The sequence below is a fragment of the Musca autumnalis genome, unplaced genomic scaffold (assembly GCF_047663935.1).
Source record: "Musca autumnalis isolate F117 unplaced genomic scaffold, ASM4766393v1 scaffold_2, whole genome shotgun sequence".
In the NCBI taxonomy this organism is placed as follows: domain Eukaryota; kingdom Metazoa; phylum Arthropoda; class Insecta; order Diptera; family Muscidae; genus Musca; species Musca autumnalis.
In genome coordinates, this window is record NW_027411755.1 from 110,860,188 (window position 1) to 110,882,854 (window position 22,667).

The following is a 22,667-nucleotide window of genomic DNA, read 5'->3' on the forward strand; positions in this document are numbered from 1 at the left end:
ACAGACAACCTCGACGGATACATTCGAGTGCTGCGGATGCTGATAACATGGAACATTTTCAAAATAAGTATGAAAAACGTCAAAGTTTCTTGTAAAAACCTTGATGTTTTGTTCAATTAAATGATTTTTCTGCGAACAGTCTGCCGTTTAAAGGTTTGGAAATATGTTCCACATTTAGAGGAAGATAATCTGATATGAAAACAACCGTTATTTTAATACACTGGGCGAAATTTTAGTACTTTTTAAAAGCAACTTACGCAACCTAAAACCTCAATTTCCATGACTGTGTTTTCCCGCGAAAACGGGGCTTTTACATATGCGAGTTCAGTTAAAAAACGACTAATTCGTAAAATCCTGTATGGAGAGCATAACCAGGTCCATTATTATTGGAACATAACACTATTGAAAACAGTCGCGGATGCCGAAATAAGAACACATATAAAATGCAAAGTCCAAAGGGCGTGTTCAATTTGAAAAATGTGCTAAAATTTCCCTCAGTGTATTAAAATAGCGGATGTTTTCATATCAGATTATCTTCCTCTAAATGTGGAGCACATGTCCAAACCTTTAAACGGCAGACTTCTTCGCGGAAAAATCATTTTTTTGAAGAAAAAATCAACGTTTTTATAAGAAATTTTGACGTTGTTCATACTCATTTTGAAAATGTTCCATGTTATGAGCATCCGCAGCGCTCGAATGTATCCGTCGAGGTTGTCTGTGTCATATTCTATCTTATTGTGAAGAAATATGACATAACTGCGCGACTCTTATTGATATTCCGAGATGTTTCAATTATCTGTCAATTTAAACCCGTTTACGCTGTTATTTCGTCGTCCGCGGAATTATTTATATGGTTTTATTGGTGAAAAATTATTAGAAAGCCCCGCTTTATCGACTGAAAGAAAATTCGGCGTTAATATCTCCACAATTCGCGAAAATAAAATGGCTGTTCTATCCTGATGACCGAAAATAAATGCCTATTTTTCATAGTACTATAGGAAAAATGATCAGAAAATCATTTCGCGAAAAGCTAGAAACATAATTTTTTCTGTGATTGATACGGAACATCATAGGCTTTAAATCCCTACAAGATTAAAATCGTAGATTCATTCGCTTTGGGATAAATACGCTAACATTAACAAAAATTGAGGTGTTCTATTCTACTGACGTAGAATGAAATTTGGAATATGCGACGGAATCTAGTCTAGAAATAAGTGTGCCAAATTATATAGAAATCGGTTCAGATTTGGATATAGCCCCCATATATATTTTCGCCCGATTTAAGGAATTTGGTGCACGAAACACGCTATATATGTCCGATTTCAATTAAATTTGCAATGTGCGACGCTATTTAGTCTAAAAATAAGTGTGCCAAATTATATAGAAATCGGTTCAAATTTGGCTATAGCTCCTATATATATTCTCGGCCGATTTTAGGTATTTGATGCACGAAACGCGCTATATATGTACGATTTCAATAAAATTTGGAATGTTTGCCGAGATTTGGCCTTGAAATAAGTGTGCCAAATTATATCGAAATCGGTTCAGATTTGGATATAGCTCTCATATATCTTTTTAGGCAGATTTGAGGTATTTGATGCACAAAACACGCTGTATTTGTCCGATTTCAATGAAATTTGGAATGTGTGACGGTGGTTAGTCTAGAAATAACTGTGGCAAATCATATCGAAATCGGATCAGATTTGGATATAGCTTCCATATATATTTTCGACCGATTTGATGCACGAAACACGCTATTTTGATGAAATGGACTATGTGACGGAATTTGGTCTACAATAAACGTGGAAAATTATATCAAAATCTGTTCTGATTTGGATTTAGCTCCCATATATATTTTACATATTCACAGAGGTGTAGGGTATTATATAGTCGGCCCCGCCCGACTTTGATCCTTTCCTTACTGGTTTTGTTGTGTATTGTGGATGTATTAACAGCTATTTTTGCTAATTGGGTTGTCATTAGTGAGCTGTATTAGTTAATACAATTATCCCAATGCCTATTTGTTTAAATTTCTTATCTATCCACTCCAAATTTTCATCTAACCCCCTTAATTACCCTTATAATATTCATAAACATAACCAGTTTCCTCGCATTATTCTCACAGAGGATGAATTATTAAATGGTTTATTGTCATTGAAATATTCAAACTCACCAGTCCAGATGGTGTACCGACTTCTATTTTAAAATCATGTGTTTATGAACTCTATCGTCCCCTAACAATTATTTTCAATGACTCTTTGACACTGGAATTTTTCCTTCTTGTCTGGAGATCTAGCTTTATTATTACTTTGCATAAGTCTGATAGTGGATGTGAGATTGAAAACTAAAGAGGTATTGCAAAACTAAGTGCAATTCCTAAACTTTTTGTGATTCTAATCTCACGCCGAATAACTTATTTCCCTAGATCTATAATATCACCTTATCTACATGGTTTCGTTAAGGGTAGGTCTACCTTGACAAATTTATTGGAGCTTACATATCACGTTCACAATGGATTCCTAAATAAATGCCAAACTGACGTTATATACTCCGATTTCAGTAAGGCCTTTGACACCGTTCTACACGAATTGTTAATGCATAAGTTTGATTGTATGGGTTTCCCATCAATACTCTTGTCATGGATACGTTCTTATTTACAGGACCGTACCCAAAGGGTTTCTTTTAATGATATTCTGTCAAAGTGAAATATAAATATTTGTATAATTTTTTTTTTTTTTTGCCTTTAAGTGTTTTCGTAACAATAGGATTATTTCATCTTTATATATAAAACTCTATTGTCGTTTGTTGGTAATTGAATCAGTTGAAAACGGCTGGAGCGATTTGGATAGTTTTTTGTGGAAATGTTAGTCATAGTCCAGTTTAGGTTTTTATGCAAAGAAAAATTGGCCAACGCCCACTTTCATAAATATGTTATATCTACGAAACTACTCAACAGATTTTTCTGAAATTTTCAGGGAACGTAGAGTGATGGCCCCCTGTTGAAATAGGCTACACATTTGGTTGAATTTCGGATCGGGCGGGGTACCTCCCCTATGCACTATTTTTGTAAAAATGCAATATTTGCAACAATTACAAATGTATCGATTTGAAAATTAATTTCCCAGTCAATGGCGATTGTGTCTCCGACCTTACGTGCTTATTTGGGGCATTAAGACTGGACAACGCCCACTTTTTTAAATATGTTATATCTACGAAACTACTGGATCGATTTTCCTGAAACTTCAGCGAATGTACAGGGTTGGTCCCCGATAAAAATAGGCTACATATTTTTTGACTTTCGGATCGGGCGGGTACTTCCCCTATTCCCTATTTTTGTAAAAATGCAATATTTGCAACAAATACGAATGTATCGGTTTCGGAATTTATTTGCGAGTCAATGGCGATTGTGTCTCCAACCTTACGTACTAATTTGGGGACTTAAGATCCGACCACGCTCACTTTCTTATTAGGTTATATCTACGTAATTTGTTTTTATGCAAAGAAAATGTACGCCCACTTTTTTCAATTTTCAATTTTTATCATTTCTACAAAAACTACTGAACCGATTTTTCTGAAATTGCCAGGGAATGTACAAGGATGGCCCCCGCTTAAAAAGGCTACAAATTCAGTTGAATTACGGAAGGGGCGGGGTACTTCCCCCATACCCTACTTTTTTAAAAATGTTATATTTACAATAATTACGAATGTATCTATTTCGGAAGACCTTACCCACTTTTTTAGGAAACAATGACTTGACCACACCCACTTTTAAAATATGTTACATGTACAAAACTACTGAACCGATTTCCTGAAAATTTTCTTGAATTTTAAAGGGGGCATATTTGAAAAAAAAAACGCCTTACCTTTATGAATAAAAATCAAATGCTGTCATAACCCAACTTAGGTTTTTGGAAAGAAAAGTTTATCACGCTCCCCGAAAACAGGTTACATATTTTATTGAATTCCAGAGGGAGCGGGGTACCTCCCTATGCGATATTTTTAAAAAACGTTATATTTGCAAAAATTATGCATTAATCTACAATCTAGGTACTTCTTTAGGGCCTATAGGCCCGACCACGCCTGTTTTATTAATATGTCATAACTCCAATACTACTGAAGGGATTTCCATAAAATTTGCGACAAAAGCTCAATGTTTGCCGTTGTTATGTATACAGATATGGCCAAAATAATAAGTACACCAGTTTGTTTGTATATTTTCAGGTAAATTAAAAAAATGTATTTATTGTAACGCAAAGCAGATTTTTTTATTAAATTCTTACAACATAAAGCCAACTTATTTCAATAAGTATTGCAGGAATTTTCGCGATAAATAAACTTTTTAATGTATTAATAAGAAAATGTCTTAAAAAATAGTGGACAAAATAATAAGTACATTCTGTAAAACATAAAATAAAATAAATAAATTCGAAATTTTTAGGATAAATTTGTATCAGTATTGCTTATAGCATTAATATCCAGTATATCCACCTTTATTTTCTACGACCTTGTGTATTCTTTTTGGCATACTGCTTATAAGCTTACGGCAGGTTTCAACAGGTATTTCATACCAAGCTTTTTGAACAAAATCCCAAAGTTGGTCTTTATTTTGGAACGATTGTGTACCAATGCGTTTTTTTAAATCTCCCCAAAGGTTTTCTATGGGATTGAGGTCAGGAGACTGGCTAGGCCAGTCAAGGAGTTTTATTTTATTTTGCTGAAACCAATCTTTGACATACCGGGATGTGTGTTTCGGATCGTTGTCCTGTTGAAACACCCATATAAGTGGCATGTTTTCTTCAGCATATGGCAACATGATATTCTCTAATATATTTTTATACTCGAATCTGGTCATTGTATCATTGATGCGATATATTGGACCAACACCATTCCAAGAAAAACAGCTCCAAACCATTATGCTTCCACCTCCATGTTTGACTGTCTTTTTTGTAAACCGAACATGAAATTCTTTTCCTTTGGGGCGACGAACGTTCCTTCCGTTATCATTTCCAAATAAATTTATTTTGGTTTCATCGCTCCACAGGATATTTCGCCATTTTTTTTCATGTACGGGTCCGGACCAACCCAAATGTTCTCTTGCGAAGGATAACCTCATCATAAAATTTTTTTTACGAAGCAGTGGAACCTTTCTGGCTATTCGTCCTGGCAATTTGGCATCTCCAAGTCTTCTCCGAATGGTTCGAGCGGATATAACATTGCATATGTCCGAAGAAATTTCCCGAGAGGATATAAAGGGATATCTTTTTGCAAGGGTGACAATATGGCAATCCGTTATTGGCGATGTCTTTTTTGGCCTACCGCGTGTTTCTTTACTTTGTTTAAGTTTTAAGGCATTTTGGACAAAACACACTGATCTATCAAGTGATTTTGCAATGGTTCTCAGGCTTTTTCCCTCTTTTCTCCATTTTGTCACTAGTCTCCTTTCTTCTGGAGAACAGTGCTTATTTCGACCCATTTATCGATAAAATTGTGGTGCAATTTGTTTTAATTTTGATAAGCACAATTAGTTAAATAACAAACTTTTATTAAAATGTACTCAGCAACAGGTAAATATTGAAAAATCGAAAATGTACTTATTATTTTGGCCAGCCAAAATACGAACTTTAGCACAAAAATAACACAGAAACAAAAAGTAACGGGATTTTTCCATTTCTTCACTTGTTGATTCAAAGTTGCCATATAGATGTTTGGAAATGTGGCAAAGTTGCCATACTTTACTTGAAAAAAACTTATCGTACGTTACGACGTTGAACATAAACCATGGTGTACTTATTATTTTGGCCATATGTGTATATTATGAATTTCAGAAGACGTGGGGTACCTTCCCCATGCCTTTCTGTTAAACGCTATATATAAGTCAAATAAATGTATGATTATATCGGTTTCAGCATACTTTTTGGTAGGCAATGAAGTTGTGTGCACCCTAGGTACATATTTGGAGCCAAAATACCGGACCAGGCCTACTTTTTTTAATATGTTATATCTTGAAAACTGATGACCACGTCCACTCTTTTCAAAACATTATTTTTCCAAAACTACTGAACCTAATATTCAGAAAATGTTCAGGAATGTCCCGTGGTCCAAAATGCTATATATTTGTAGACGAATTTCAAGGCCTATTATTTTATAAACGCTATATTTGCTAAACTTATGAGTGCATCGGGTTGCAAATTAGTTTTCAAGACAACGGTGGTTGATCAAGAAAAACTATATATTTAAAAATTTACTTGAATGGTGAGGTTCAACGATCCATCAGCCATGAAAAGTCTCAATAAGCGGAAGAATTCGATTTAACCAATTTTAACCTTTAAAATTAGATCGCTTTAGGATAAAGACAGGGACATGGACGATAATAAATCCTAAAAAGCATAAATTGGCGAAAAAAGACAAAACAATCCTTTTCGGTTTGACAATACACCGAAGAAGTGAAGTAGAAAATACATATTTTTGAATTTTCAAGCATAAAGTCGATAAAAAGTTGTCATTAAAACTCATTACGACGGGCCAGCAACGCGGACCGGGGTCTGCTAGTATATATATAAAGTTTCATATGCACACTGAGTAGTGATACATACAAATATGTAATATAATGTAATTCATTTTAATTGGCCCGATTGCTTATAATAATTGTAAAGTTGATTAATAAATAAAAAAACAACAGTTTTCAGTTCTCATCGAACGGTTGATGAGCAAACACCGTTTGTTTTCAAACAGCTGATCTTAATCGAGAGCACGTTTTTTTGATTTTCTTTTTGTCACTTGATTCTCTTTTTGCGCTATTTTTTGTAAATAGTTTTAAATAAAAGTTTTGTTAACTAAATCATAGTGAATGGGGTGTACCCCCCAAATCACAACAGGTACGCTGTCCTGGACCCAGACCGCAATATCCTTGGACTCCTCAAGTGAAGTTAAGCCATTGGCCTCCTACAATGTTTTCCAGATATGCCGAGGTATAAAACACATCAGCCGGGAATATTCTGAAATATCTGAACTGCGCAGTAGTGATTTGTTAATAAAGGCTAACAATGTCAGAGCTTTTAGAAAATTTTTAGCTGCAAAATATATAGATGTTGTTCCAGTCAAAATAGAGCCACATTCTTCACTCAACTACTCGCAAGGCTTAATATTCTCAGACAAAATCAAGACAATACCCGAAGACGACTTACTCAAAGATTTAGCGGAACATCAAGTAATTGGTGTAAGAAAATTCATGAAAATGGATGGAGATACATTGGTTGCTACAGGGGGAGCTGTGATCACATTTGACCGCATACGACCTCCGAATCACATCGACATTGGCTGGAGCACTGTTCCTGTCCGCGACTATATTTCGAACCCACTGAAGTGTAAAAACTGTCAAAAACTTGGACACACCAAGAACCACTGCAAATCCATTGAATTGTGCAAAGAATGTGCTTTCCCACCTCCACATAACGCCTGCAGTTCGTATGATAAAAATTGCATTTCTTTTCTGAAACACAAATCAGTGAACAAATAAAAATTAAGCAAAGGTGCACAAACTGCGATGCGTGGAAAATATTCAAAAGTGATCCGGACGCCTACCTAATCAAACCCCCAGCTAAAAAGCAGCTCAAGCAAGGGGCAATGATAAAAATAACCAAATGTCTACAGGTTCTTACACAAACACTCTACCATCACCATTATTCAAATCAAATTCCGTCGTCCTCTCAAACCACACATAAAATATCACCAAACGCAACTTCTGTACAAACATCATCACCAATATCTCGTTCAAACTCTGACACCGCAAATCAAGGAAATAACAAACCATCCCCAAACTCAACTTTAATACAAACATCGCCATCAATATCTCATTCAAACTCTGACACTACAAATCAAGAAAATAACAAGTCATCAAATTATTCGGCAGAAAAAGAAACATTATTGAACAAGTTTTACACACAACTGAACGCAATAAAGGAAAGCACTCAAAGTTCCCCAAGATTTTCTCAGATATCAACTGATTCGTCACCAGAAAGTACATCGACAACATCTATGAAACCAGCCAAAATCACCTCTAGGAGACCTGAAGTTGAAGACAACGACGACATCTCCATGTCATCTTAAACACATCACAACTATTTCTTAATTTCTTAACAATAATTATTTTTTCTCTTTAATTTAATCTAACAATATGGATCTGAATTCGAACATTACAATTTTGCAATGGAACATTCAAGATTTTATATGCCACAAATTTGCATTAGAAATGATAATTGCTTTGCACAAACCAAGTGTGTTGGTTTTACAAGAGACACACGTCACGGACCAGAATAGGCATTTACTGTATCTTCCAGGATACAATGTGTATCATCACAACAAAACCTATAACTATTCCAAGACAGGGATACCTATTTTTGTGAAGAATAATATTAATGTTACTAATAATACCATATCTTCTGGAAATCTATAATTCCAGTCGATAACATTAGATTATGGATTTCCTCTCCACATTATTAATGTATATAAGGAATATGACATAACTATATTCTCCGATTTAGTTAATTCCATCAACATACCAACTTCCCAGCAAACTCTTTTATTGGGTGATTTGAACGCTCAGAACACCCTATGGGGCTCATCTGGGTCCTCTACCGGAGGTCTCATATGGAGAGAGAAAATGCCAATGTAATTCAATACGCCTCGATCAAAATACCATCAACATTCAGAAACGAATGAGAATATTGGGACTTGTATTCAGCAGAAATTTATTGTGGAATGACCATATAAAAATGTTACAGACAAAGTTAGGCAAAATCAACAATCTTCTACGTTTAATCTGCTCCAAATCAAAAGGTCCTCATATTGAAACAGCAATAGATATATGTAAATCATTGGTGTATGGCACACTTGCTCACTGCATTACAATTAATGGATATACCTCCAAAGCAAATATTTCAAAATTAAATGATGCCATAAACAAATGTTTTAGAACTGCCACGGGTCTTCTCCGCTCTACACCTGTAGAGTCTCTTTATATAGAGGGAAATTACAACGACTTCCAAACCCTACTGGAGCTATTTTCTTTTAGTCTAAGTAGGAAAGTTATTACTATATGTGCCCATGGACTCCACAACACATTTTGGAAATATGCTAACTCTAACAACACATCAAATACGACACCCATTGGACATATCTTGACTCTATTTTCGACTTTTCAAATTCCCTTGCCTTCAAAGAATAGCCCAAACCTAACAATCGGAAGTATTTTCGTTTCTATTGGCTTATCTTCATTCCAAAAAGGTCATACCAGTAAAGTTTGCTGTCAACAACTCCTACTCGAAAGAATTTCTTCTTTTAACCCGAAAACTATCCTTTATACAGATGGTTCTTTTAATGGACATTCCACGTCATTCGCAGCTATCAAACAATATACAAATAATAGTTTCGTAACAATTTCCAAATCTAGATTGCCAAACAGAACAGGAATATTTTCGGCGGAACTGAGTGGTGTAAAATCTGCTATAGACTACGCCAAACAAAACAAAAAACACTAATCTGTGTTGATAATCTGAGTGTCGCAAGAGCACTTCAAAACAATAAAGGTGGAATCTTCAGTGACATGATGAAAATTCCATACAACTATAAAGTTGTCGTGTTATGGATACCTTCACATTCACAGATTAAAGGAAATGATTTTGCTGGCAAAATGGCAAAAGAAGCATTGAATCTTTCTCAAATTGCAGAAATGTCCTGTTTTCATTTCACCTTAATGCATTTTTACAAAAAGACACAGTACTCTAAAAACTCTATTGCGTGGCAGTCATCGTCTACATTTCTTAGACTTGTTAATACAACAATACCAAGGACTCGCTAAACCCTAATTTTAGTAGATCTGAATGCATTTTTCTTGTTTAATACAAAGCACTACTTCGAAAATTCCATGCCTCTCCGGTGTTCATTCTGTGGAGACTTTATATCAATCGCACACATTCTTGTTGAATGTCAATCTTCTGCAATTAACATGGGCATCGATTAGATACTTGACTGTTACACTAAAATATTTATACCCCAAATCCGATCTGCCCTAAATATTCATAATCAGCCCTATTCTGAACGCATGGGAGTTGGGAATTTTTTCCCATTCCCACATTTTCGTATTCTGAATAAAATCTTGTGGGATTTTTTTCCCCATTTCCCATCTCCCTTCATTCTGAATGAAGTTCGAATTGGGAATTTGTTCCCATGGGAAAAAAGTATACATTTTCTATCTTGAATTGTGGGAGAATTTTGTGTCTTTTTGTGGGAAAAATCTCCCCAGCAAACAGTGTGGGAGTTTGAAAAAAAATTTCAAGATATTTCATATTTTTATGTAATTTCATATTTTAAGACATCTACACGACAAAATTATTGCAAATATTTAAATCGCCATGTGTTTGCTTAATAAAAGCATACAAAATGTACTGTAAAATACGTCATTAGACGACTTCGGATTTTGCATATTCTTATATGATACAAAAACCTGCAAGAATCTAACATGTTTTACACCGATAAAAAATTTTCCTTTATATTATCGAACAAAACAAAAAAAAGTAGTAAACATTAGAAGATTTTTGCAGTTCTGGAACAGACCATATGTATTGAAATACGAGAAAAAGAGTCATGGTTGATTCTATTAACGCAGCACAGCAAGTAAAAACAAATCAATTTCAAAATTTTTGGCAATAATTATTAAAATATATTGGAAAATAACCATAATATATACAATCTTTACAACTATTATTCATTTTCGTAAAATAACCTTCGGGTTTTTAAATCAGACGACTAACGTTCTATTGAAAACGTGTTAGTCTCCTCAACGACACGACAACGATCACACAAACGTACAACGATCCATTTTCCGAAATGCCTTTTCTTGAATAGGATCGTTATATTTGAACGTAGAAGCTTGAAATTTTGCAAGGGCATGCGTTTTAGTTTTAGATTCAATCAAAAACGTATTTTATTTATTTATTTATTTTTATCTCTGTTGGTTTAGTTTGGCTTTTAGGTCAGAAAATAAAACAAATTTTTTTTGTTTTTATTTTATTTTTATTCTTCCAATATTTCGAACATCATCGGTGTTCATCATCAGGGATTTTCTTTTGAAAAAACAAATAACATTTTGTTATAAAAATATATAAACGACATATGTGAAAAATAATTACATTTTTGGTTTTTCTTATCGACTATCTTTTCCAAAAGAAAATCCCTGATGATGAACACCGATGATGTTCGAAATATTGGAAGAATAAAAATAAAACAAAAAAAATTTGTTTTATTTTCTGACCTAAAAGCCAAACTAAACCAACAGAGATAGAAAGTCCAAAGGTCAACAAAAATTAAATCAAAATTTATTTATTTTTTTTAGATACGTCTTCTGAAATATGTAATAATCGAGAAAAATATCTGAATTTATCTTTTTGATTTTTTTTTTAAATATGCAAAATACGAGCTCTAGCGATCATTAGGAATAAGTAAAACTAGCGATATACGCGTTAAACCCCTAACTAAAATTATTCCGAATCAACATACAATTTTTAAATTCGTTGCAAACTTAAAAAGTTCCTATTACTTTATACACAAAACTTATGTTTGCCTACTAATTAAAAAAATGCTTACACCAATTCGCAAATTCTGAAGAAAATGTGCTTATTAGAAAAACACCACACATCGTTGACTCCATTCACTTAAAAAATCCATAAATCAATGCACGGTTGTTGAATTAAGTGAGTTGTGCTTTGCTAATCTAATTCAAAAACCGCGAATTCAATACAAATAGGCATTTTGTATTAGAAGACATAATTACAGCCCCCAAAAGTATGCTATAATAATTTGGTGTAACTTATTTCGAATTTCGAAATTTCAGCTCCTATCGTTTGCTGTTCCCACGTCGTTGAGAATATGGAAAACATGGGAATGGGAAATTTCGTTCCCATGGGAAACAGTTCCCATGGGAATGTTCAGAATAGGACTGATACAGCCCTATTCTGAACGCATGGGAGTTGGGAATTTATTCCCATTCCCACATTTTCGTATTCTGAATAAAATTTTGTGAGAATTTTTTTCCCATCTCCCCTCATTCTGAATGAAGTTCGAATTGGGAATTTGTTCCCATGGGAAAAAAAGGATACATTCTCTATCTTGAATTGTGGGAGAATTTTGTGTCTTGTGGGAAAAATCTCCCCAGCAAACAGTGTGGGAGTTTGAAAAAAAAATTCAAGAAATTTCATATTTTAAGACATCTACACGGCAAAATTATTGCAAATATTTATAATCGCCAAGTGTTTGCTTGATAAAAGCATACAAAATGTATGTCATTAGTAGACTTCGGATTTTGCATATTCTTATATGATACAAAAACCTGCAAGAATCTAACATGTTTTACACCGATAAAAAATTGTCCTTTACGTTATCGAACAAAAAAAGTAGATTTTTGCAGTTCTGGAACAGACCATATGTATTGAAATATGAGAAGAAGAGTCATGGTTGCTTCTATTAACGCAGCACATCAAGTAAAAACAAATAAATTTCAAAAGAATTTTTGGCAATAATAATATATTGGAAAATAACCATAATATATACAATCTTTACAACTTTTATTCATTTTCGTAATATAAACTTCGGATTTTTTAAATCAGACGACTAACGTTCTATTGAAAACGTGTTAGTCTCCTCAACGACACGACAACGATCACACAAACGTACATACATATATGCCAAATTATTGCAATGCTATTCCATTTACCGAAATGCCTTTTCTTGAATAGGATCGTTATTTTTGAACGTAGAAGCTTGAAATTTTGCAAGGGCATGCGTTTTAGTTTTAGATTCAATCAAAAACGTATTTTATTTATTTATTTATTTATTTATTTATTTTTTTTTTTTGAGATACGTCTTCGGAAATTTATGGTGACGATATGTAATAATACGCAAAAATATGTAATAATCGAGAAAAATATCCGAATTTATCTTTTTGAATTTTTTTAAAAATATGCAAAATACGAGTTCTAGCGATCATTAGGAATAAGTAAAACTAGCGATATACTCGTTAAACCCCTAACAAAAATTACTCCGTATCAACATACAATGTTTAAATTCGTTACAAACTTAAAAAGTTCCTATTACTTTATACACAAAAATTATGTTTGCCTACTAATTAAAACTGAACTGCTCTCATATGAATTGTATGGTGTCAGAAGTAAAGGAACGCCTTTCGAGTAAAAAGTGGTAAAACTTGAAGAATCTTGCACGTAAAGGAATAGAGCTATACAGGGTGATCATGAATAAAAATTCCGTGCGGAATTTTTCCCTTTCCCCAATTTCATAATTTTTTATATTCATGTTTATATTCAAAAAAAGGGAATATTTTAGTCGATTTGGCAAGAATATTCCATAATTAAGTGATTCTAGTAGTTTTCAACTATTTAAAACATTGACTTTAAATTAATTTCACTTTTTAAAATTATTTTCCGCGCGGAAAATTCCGAGGGAAATATTCATGATAACCCTGATAATCACTTAAAAAATCCATAAATCAATGCACGGTTGTTGAATTAAGTGAGTTGTGCTTTTGCTAATCTAATTCAAAAACCGCGAATTCAATGCAAATTGGCATTTTGTATTACAAAACAAAATTACAGCCCCCAAAAGTATGCTATAATAATTTGGTGTAACTAATTTCGAATTTCGAAATTTCAGCTCCCATGTTTTGCTGTCCCCACGTCGTTGAGAATATGGAAAACGTGGGAATGGGAAATTTCGCTCCCATGGGAATGTTCAGAATAGGGCTGATAGAGTCTTGTGTTAAAAAGCCAAGTCATTACTGTGCTTTATAAAAAGCTGGTCTAAGGAATTTGACGATCCAAACGCTTATTCATTAGCTTTGTCCGACCAACATTAGAATACGGTTGTGTACTTTGTACTTTCTACAAATGTTATTCTGATAAGATAGGATCAGTACATGTTCAATTTCTTTTATTTGCTCTTAGTGGCTGATGGTAGAGCTCAAATGAATCTCTTCCACCATATGAAAACCGTCTAAAGTTAAATAACCTTCCAACATTGGAGAAAAGACGTTTAATGCTCAGATATATATTCACTATTAAACTCTTGCGTGGACAAATTGAATCACAGTTTTTAATAGGCGAAATAAATTTTAGTGTACCTTCCGTAGTACTCGAAACTACATACCACTTAAATTAACGTTAGCGAAATCTAATTATGAAATAAGTAATCCACTCCGATCTTTATGTGATGAATATAACAAGTTATATAATAGGATGTCTTTATCCGAACCTCTGCATGTCATAAAAAAACTTTATTTTACGTTCTTAGTATGTTGCAATAGTTGCCAGGAAATTTGTTATATTAGACCTACCCAGCAAAATTTTATGGAAGTGATTCCATGAGATGCCATGATTTCCCTGGATCTTTACATTGGTTCAAATGAAGTCGTGAAAGATCCGATCTTTTCATCAGCATTTGAACCCATTCCATCGATCCAATAGAGACGAATTTTGTGTTTTTATTTATACACATGTTCATATATTTTCTTTTACTTATCTAAGATATATTAAAGCTATGTAAGATTTATTACGCTAGGAAGTCCCAATCATTGAGCAGAAAAGTAGAGTCGGATTGCAATCTTTGGTATTATAAAAGTTTCCTTGCCTGCTCTAGAGAGCCCTGCTCTACAAGTCAATTTGTAGATCCCTACAAAACAAAAGTGTACATTTCCAATATGTTCGTAAAATAAAATTCACGAAATAGTAATTTGCAGTTAGAGTCCATGTCGAAATCTGTTCTGGTGATGGGAACTGAAAAACTTTTGTAAGATGAATCAATCAATCAGTTGCGGAGGAATTATACTATGTTGCGAGTAGCGGCGGTGCTTAAACTGCAACAGCTGGATGGCCGAATATCAAATATCTCAATAAAGTTCTCAACCTGTCGCTAGCCACACACATCGTTCCCGAAGTCTGGAAAATATATATACCAGCTATTGAAGCCTAGCAAGGATGCCAGCAAAGGTGAATCGTTCAGACCAATTTCGCTTTTGTCGCCCGTAGCAAAGGCCCTTGAGGCTTTAGTCCTCCCCAGCATCAGAAATAACTGTCTAGTTGCCGATCAATAACATGGGATCCGCAAGCAGCACAACAACTGCGCTGCACGCCATGTCCACACATATTAGTCGAGGACTCAATCAAAGTAAGCGGTGCGATGGAACAGTGATAGTAACCCTCTCCACGCTGTTTGAGCTCATCGAGCAGACTACGCTCTGGCCAAGTTTGAAACGTTGGATAATAAATTATATGTTTGGACGCCTGTCGTGCGTAGAATTTGGGATCAAGATGTCCGAGACCCGTAGAGTGAAACTTGGAGTTGTCCGAGGTGATATTGCAGGAACTGTCTAACCTATAACGTATGCGGATGATTGTACGATCTTGGTGTCAGGTGCCTTCCCTGATGACATTTGTGAATGGCTGAACTCATTTTTGTCTGATCTTACCACCCTTTTCCACGCGAGGAATATACAAATATCAGCCAATAAATCTACGGCCACTTTATTCACCACTTGGGCGGCAGAGTTGAGAACAATAGAGTTGAATGTCATGGTCGATGGGAGTAGAACCAGGATCAACAAGCCTATCAAGCAGGTTTAAGAAGTATTCATATGAATGCAGTCGCAGATTCAATAAACAACTATCTATCGTCTGCATGCGGTCCTCGTAGAATATCCACCATTTATCTAAGCTGAGGAGCGTCAGCTGTCAGGACAAAGCAGAGTATTTTTGGCTCAATACGCTCGGGTTGGTGCTGCCGTCTAAATTTCTATAGGGCAAGGTTTCATTACACAAAACACCTGCTCAGCATCAATTCTACTAACAAACTTCAATATGTAGCCACATTCATTAAGCAGAAAAATAAACATATAAACTACTGTTACAACAACAAACTGCAATTATAATTTTGGTGATAATTAAATTATAGTTATTTCATAAATTGCTTTGAATAAATAAAAAAGCCATGAAAATCATATTTCAATACAGCATTTTCCGAACAAGACGTGAAAAATTCAAGCCAAAGGGTTGGTGAAAATGACATGCCAAAGATTAGCGAAAATGTTATTCTAGGGAATTAGTTAAGATGACATGCAAAGAATTGGTGTAGATGTCATGCCAAAGAATTGTTAAAAATGCCATTCCACCGAGTTAATGAAGATGAATTGCATCTTTTGGGGGTCACGCTCTTGTAAAAAGAATGAGTGAAGATGCTTAAAAAATGTCATTCCATTTCACTTGCACCCATTCTTGAATAGCATCTTTGGCATCGAAAATTTTGCTGGGTATTCATTTCTTGATGTGTTTGTCTTTGAAATTAACTTTCTAACCGGCTGATGTTTTGCTGTAGCTGATTTTCCCTAGTCTAGGTGTACGCGCTCCCTACGTAGGGAGGTGGCCCTCTCGGTCGGCAGGGGCGAAAAAGTGTGGCGTTGGGAACGATCGAAAAAACGCTATTCAGCACTACTGTTGTTACAGAAGAGAATGAGGTAAACACTTTCCGAGTAAGAGGGTAGTCGTTTCGGATTATAGACCCTGCCGATGTAAAATGGTTTGGCTTTTTTTTTCAATTTCAATTCTTTCTTTATTGCGTGTAATATTAATATGGCTTAGAAATAATACATATATATAGACAAGAGGTTAGGAATTTATAATTCCTTTTCTACTTTATAATTATTTTAAAATGTAACAATGTTAGAGTAGATAAGTTAATTTTGATTTTTCAAAATAGTCTGGCTTAATCCCTTTTGTTGTTTTAATATTTAAAACAACAAGTTTATTAGTGGAGAAGGTTTGGCATTGTTCGCCAAGGGGTAAGGCAAGGAAGACTAGTTTCGATCCACGCCACTGGATCTCATCAGTTCCCTTTGTTTCTTGTTTGTGGATATTCTCCACCGAAGTTATTTTTCAATAACTTCTTCAACAAGAAACTTTTTATACCCAAACATCAATCGTCAGCTCGAAGTATAAACGTAAACAAAGAAAAACATTCAATGAGAAGTTTTTCTTTGGTAACCTAACACAACTCCGACGAAAGTGTTTACGAAACAAAGCAAACCTTCTTCCACTCGTATGTGTCGTTGATTTTTCAACAAATGCACATACCCAAATGCTGTTTGGTAGCTTATATACCAACAACACACAAAACCGTGCCAGTGTTTCTCAAATAGAACATTGGTGGCGTTTATTTAATTGGGATAGCTGTTACAATTTTGATTTTTCAAAATAGTCTGGCTTAATCCCTTTTGTTGTTTTAATATTTAAAACAACAAGTTTATTAGTGGAGAAGGTTTGGCATTGTTCGCCAAGGGGTAAGGCAAGGAAGACTAGTTTCGATCCACGCCACTGGATCTCATCAGTTCCCTTTGTTTCTTGTTTGTGGATATTCTCCACCAAAGTTATTTTTCAATAACTTCTTCAACAAGAAAATTTTTATACCCAAACATCAATCGTCAGCTCGAAGTATAAACGTAAACAAAGAAAAACATTCAATGAGAAGTTTTTCTTTGGTAACCTAACACAACTCCGACGAAAGTGTTTACGAAACAAAGCAAACCTTCTTCCACTCGTATGTGTCGTTGATTTTTCAACAAATGCACATACCCAAATGCTGTTTGGTAGCTTATATACCAACAACACACAAAACCGTGCCAGTGTTTCTCAAATAGAACATTGGTGGTGTTTATTTAATTGGGATAGCTGTTACAATTTTGATTTTTCAAAATAGTCTGGCTTAATCCCTTTTGTTGTTTTAATATTTAAAACAACAAGTTTATTAGTGGAGAAGGTTTGGCATTGTTCGCCAAGGGGTAAGGCAAGGAAGACTAGTTTCGATCCACGCCACTGGATCTCATCAGTTCCCTTTGTTTCTTGTTTGTGGATATTCTCCACCGAAGTTATTTTTCAATAACTTCTTCAACAAGAAACTTTTTATACCCAAACATCAATCGTCAGCTCGAAGTATAAACGTAAACAAAGAAAAACATTCAATGAGAAGTTTTTCTTTGGTAACCTAACACAACTCCGACGAAAGTGTTTACGAAACAAAGCAAACCTTCTTCCACTCGTATGTGTCGTTGATTTTTCAACAAATGCACATACCCAAATGCTGTTTGGTAGCTTATATACCAACAACACACAAAACCGTGCCAGTGTTTCTCAAATAGAACATTGGTGGCGTTTATTTAATTGGGATAGCTGTTACAATTTTGATTTTTCAAAATAGTCTGGCTTAATCCCTTTTGTTGTTTTAATATTTAAAACAAAATCAACGACACATACGAGTGGAAGAAGGTTTGCTTTGTTTCGTAAACACTTTCGTCGGAGTTGTGTTAGGTTACCAAAGAAAAACTTCTCATTGAATGTTTTTCTTTGTTTACGTTTATACTTCGAGCTGACGATTGATGTTTGGGTATAAAAAGTTTCTTGTTGAAGAAGTTATTGAAAAATAACTTCGGTGGAGAATATCCACAAACAAGAAACAAAGGGAACTGATGAGATCCAGTGGCGTGGATCGAAACTAGTCTTCCTTGCCTTACCCCTTGGCGAACAATGCCAAACCTTCTCCACTAATAAACTTGTTGTTTTAAATATTAAAACAACAAAAGGGATTAAGCCAGACTATTTTGAAAAATCAAAATTGTAACAGCTATCCCAATTAAATAAACGCCACCAATGTTCTATTTGAGAAACACTGGCACGGTTTTGTGTGTTGTTGGTATATAAGCTACCAAACAGCATTTGGGTATGTGCATTTGTTGAAAAATCAACGACACATACGAGTGGAAGAAGGTTTGCTTTGTTTCGTAAACACTTTCGTCGGAGTTGTGTTAGGTTACCAAAGAAAAACTTCTCATTGAATGTTTTTCTTTGTTTACGTTTATACTTCGAGCTGACGATTGATGTTTGGGTATAAAAAGTTTCTTGTTGAAGAAGTTATTGAAAAATAACTTCGGTGGAGAATATCCACAAACAAGAAACAAAGGGAACTGATGAGATCCAGTGGCGTGGATCGAAACTAGTCTTCCTTGCCTTACCCCTTGGCGAACAATGCCAAACCTTCTCCACTAATAAACTTGTTGTTTTAAATATTAAAACAACAAAAGGGATTAAGCCAGACTATTTTGAAAAATCAAAATTGTAACAGCTATCCCAATTAAATAAACGCCACCAATGTTCTATTTGAGAAACACTGGCACGGTTTTGTGTGTTGTTGGTATATAAGCTACCAAACAGCATTTGGGTATGTGCATTTGTTGAAAAAACAACGACACATACGAGTGGAAGAAGGTTTGCTTTGTTTCGTAAACACTTTCGTCGGAGTTGTGTTAGGTTACCAAAGAAAAACTTCTCATTGAATGTTTTTCTTTGTTTACGTTTATACTTCGAGCTGACGATTGATGTTTGGGTATAAAAAGTTTCTTGTTGAAGAAGTTATTGAAAAATAACTTCGGTGGAGAATATCCACAAACAAGAAACAAAGGGAACTGATGAGATCCAGTGGCGTGGATCGAAACTAGTCTTCCTTGCCTTACCCCTTGGCGAACAACGCCAAACCTTCTCCACTAATAAACTTGTTGTTTTAAATATTAAAACAACAAAAGGGATTAAGCCAGACTATTTTGAAAAATCAAAATTGTAACAGCTATCCCAATTAAATAAACGCCACCAATGTTCTATTTGAGACACACTGGCACGGTTTTGTGTGTTGTTGGTATATAAGCTACCAAACAGCATTTGGGTATGTGCATTTGTTGAAAAATCAACGACACATACGAGTGGAAGAAGGTTTGCTTTGTTTCGTAAACACTTTCGTCGGAGTTGTGTTAGGTTACCAAAGAAAAACTTCTCATTGAATGTTTTTCTTTGTTTACGTTTATACTTCGAGCTGACGATTGATGTTTGGGTATAAAAAGTTTCTTGTTGAAGAAGTTATTGAAAAATAACTTCGGTGGAGAATATCCACAAACAAGAAACAAAGGGAACTGATGAGATCCAGTGGCGTGGATCGAAACTAGTCTTCCTTGCCTTACCCCTTGGCGAACAATGCCAAACCTTCTCCACTAATAAACTTGTTGTTTTAAATATTAAAACAACAAAAGGGATTAAGCCAGACTATTTTGAAAAATCAAAATTGTAACAGCTATCCCAATTAAATAAACGCCACCAATGTTCTAGTAGATAAGTTAATATAAACATTAAATGGGAAGTACGCAAAAACAAAACCCTTTTTAACAATTTTGGTGTAAATTACGTTAATGCGGTAAAATTATGATGATATTAAATCATTAATATGCTGATATTGGGATATTTGGCATTTTCCAATAAAATTTTCTGTCAGCTTGTTTATCTTTTGTTCAACTAATTCGATGTCTGCCATATGATGCAGACGTTGAGTTGAGAATAACCACGGTAGGTTGTATATCATTTTGAGAATTTTGTTTTGAGAAATTTGTAATTTTTTGATATGGCACATCGCCGATGATGACCATACTGGGGCGCCATAAAACATAAGTGGTTGAAAAATGCTTTTATAGAGTAGTTTTTTGTTATTTAAACTCAGCTCAGATCTTCTGTTGATTAAAGGGTATAACAATCTGATGATTTTATTTATTTTATCCACAATATATGGTATGTGACTCTTAAAGGTTATTCGGGTGTCCAGTATGAGACCCAAATATTTTACTTCGTTCTTCCAACTAATGTTCTGGTTATTAAAAAGAATTGGTCGCTGTGGTATAAATCGCGGAGATCGTTTTCTTGTGAAGAATATAGCTTCCGTTTTGTCAGTATTGAGAAGAATTTTCCATTTGAAAAAATACTTGCTTAATGTTATCAAGGCTGATTCTAGGCAATCAATGATATTGTTTGATAAAGTACCAGAACAAAGTATGGCGGTGTCATCTGCGAAGATTGATGCTGTGCAGCCATGAAGATCAGGAAAATCTGAAGTATATATGTTGTATAATATAGGAGAAAGGCAGGAACCTTGTGGACATCCTGCGGCAATCGTTTTTCTCGCTGACCAGGATGAGCCGATTGAGACTATGAATGTTCTTCCAGACAAGAAATTTTGTATTATTTTTGTGATTTCAATAGGGAATTTCAATTTGATCATTTTGTACATCAGCCCGTTGTGCCAAACGCAATCAAATGCTGACTTCACATCCAATAAGACCATACCTGTAGATTTGCCAGAGGAGAAATTATCATGAACAAAATCTCTTATTTTAAATAAGGGTTGAGTAGTGTTGTGCTCCTTCCTGAATCCGAATTGTTGTGGAGGAATAATGTTGTTTAGCTCAATGAAGCTGAGTATTTTCTCTTTGACTATTTTTTCCAAAATTTTGCTTAGCGACGATAGAAGACTAATCGGTCTATAATCAGAAGATGATCTTCCAGTTTTGTTGGCTTTTTTAATGGGAACAGTTTTTGCACATTTCCAAACGCGAGGAAAATAGCTTAATCTTAAACATGAATTTAGGATAAATGTTAAGAAGGCAACTCCAGCAGCAGGTAGGTTTTTCAAGCAAAGGTTATTAATATTATCCAGGCCTGGAGCTTTTTTATTTTTTAACATCTTTAACATTTCGCAGGTTTTGTCAATGCTAATCCGAAAACATTCAGGTGGGTTTGCGTTACTGTCTTGGATCTCTAATGCAATTTTATCCACTTCGTCAGTCGTATTTCTATCGCTAAGGTTAGATGACAATGAATGGTTGTTCAGGAAATGTTGAGCTAGTATTTCGCATTTATCCTTTGATGTAAAGTACGATGTGTTATTACAGACAATGGTAGGGATCTGATTATTTTTCCTTTTCAAAACTTTGGATATATTCCAGAATGGTTTAGACGCCTGTTCCAAAGAAGATAACGTTTCATTCCATGAACGGTTTCTATGTTCAAATAATTCTTTCTTAATTTGTTTATTAAGCCGGTTCATTGCGCAGCGATCGTTTGGGTCACGAAATCGTTTAAAATTTCTGGAATAAATATTTCTGTGTTGTATTAAAATTTTGATATGGTTAGGTATTGCGCTTATTTTCGAGGAGATTTTACGTTTAGGGACACTATATTCAACAGCAGATAATAAAATTCCTGTAAAATTCTCAATGTAGGAATCTATTTGATTTTCATCAGGAGTATCATTTTCGTAATCCAAGGTTTCCAAATATCTGTTAATGAATTGTTTATACCGATTCCAGTCTGCTCTTTTGTAGCTGTAATAACATTTGTCGTTGGTTTTTGCTCCAAAATTGATTTCACAAAATAGGGGCAGGTGATCGGAGCCAAGGTTGTTAATAGTTTTTACTCCAAGAATATTATCAGACATATTTGTGATGTATAAATCTAAATTAGAAGGTTGTCTTCTACTATCAGCCGGTATATAAGACATATCCGAAGAAAATAAGACTTGAAAATTATTCATTTGTATTTTTTCATATAACAAATTTCCCCATGAATTGCTCCTAGAGCAGCCCCAATGAGCGTGTCTTGAATTTAAATCGCCTCCGATTATGAATTTGTTGTTGTTGCAAGTCAATTTCCTTAAATCAGAAGAAAACCGCCTTTTCCTGTTAGAAACGT

General features: G+C 34.6%; 1 protein-coding gene and 1 long non-coding RNA gene across 5 annotated transcripts in view; one reads left to right on the forward strand and one right to left on the reverse strand.

Moving 5' to 3' along the window:
- LOC141394481 (uncharacterized) overlaps positions 1-14,815 on the forward strand; it is a 71,996-nt gene extending 57,181 nt beyond the window's left edge. The window contains exon 7 of the long non-coding RNA XR_012410441.1: positions 14,801-14,815. This is a non-coding gene — a long non-coding RNA (uncharacterized lncRNA). The remainder of the gene's footprint in view (positions 1-14,800) is intronic.
- The window catches only part of Reps (RALBP1 associated Eps domain containing), a 61,463-nt gene that overhangs the window by 35,060 nt on the left and 3,736 nt on the right, over positions 1-22,667 (reverse strand). The gene's annotated exons all lie outside the window — the stretch shown is intronic.